Genomic DNA, 1025 nt, shown 5'->3' on the forward strand with positions numbered 1-1025 from the left:
AAGCAAGGCCCACAAGATAAATCTCAAGAGTACCATCGTTAGACTCAGAAATATGCGTAAAATACGTGCATCATTGGGCCCGGCCAAGCTATTTTTGGTTGACCATCAAAGCACAAGCCCATCCTGAAGTTTTGTTTCTGGCTACAAACTGAGGACCGAGCCTCGCTTGTTTTTGGACCATGTCGTCGGGTCAGGTTGCCCGTGCCTACAATGGTATGATTAATGATTCTCAAAAAAGGGGTCCTCTTTTCTTCCCGTGGAAGAAAGAAAACTTAGCTAAAAAAAGACATAATATCTAGTGATTCATTGCGGAGAGGTAGTGAATGGTTGAATGTAACAGGACATGGACAACGCAAATACTGACCGACATGAAAGACGAATGGTCTGATTTGAATGAGCTACACAAACGGGTCAAATTTAGTGGTCGGTCAGTAATTAACTGTGGTCTTATTTGAACATTGATACAAACTATCATTGACCGGTCAGTTTTAGACCAGTTTGTGATAACCATCTTGCATAGCCCAAAGGTCAATACTGTTGACGCCACTTTCGAGGCCGCTTGGTGTCATTGCACATCAGTGATGCGTGGCATATGGCGGGTTAGTGATGATGGTTCAATAGTGTTTGATCTGTAGTAGTGTCTGGTGCCCTGGTGGAGTGATGGAGGTCCCACAAAACTTGGGCGGCCGGCCGGGATGGTACAACAGCGGCGTCGGTCTGGTAGAGAGCGGATATAGAGGAAAAGGGAGGAACGGAGTGAGAAAGAAGCGGGCTCCGGATGGGGTTTTGTGTGGGTCGAGGGTGTCAAAGTCCTACGTGGTGGAGGTTCGGACTCCCGCAAATTTTTCCTATTTGCATTCGATTTGCAAAAATTCGAACAGGTGGCCTCATCCGTGGACGTATGAAGCAGCCCGTTGAATGGCAAAAAATGTCTGGACGCATCGGTCCGGACGTTTGCCAGCGTTTTTCGGCACCATGTGGGAGATGCCATAAGCATTCTTTAAGTCAGTGTACCATGTGTCATG

This window comes from Triticum aestivum, chromosome 6B, assembly GCF_018294505.1.
Source record: "Triticum aestivum cultivar Chinese Spring chromosome 6B, IWGSC CS RefSeq v2.1, whole genome shotgun sequence".
In the NCBI taxonomy this organism is placed as follows: domain Eukaryota; kingdom Viridiplantae; phylum Streptophyta; class Magnoliopsida; order Poales; family Poaceae; genus Triticum; species Triticum aestivum.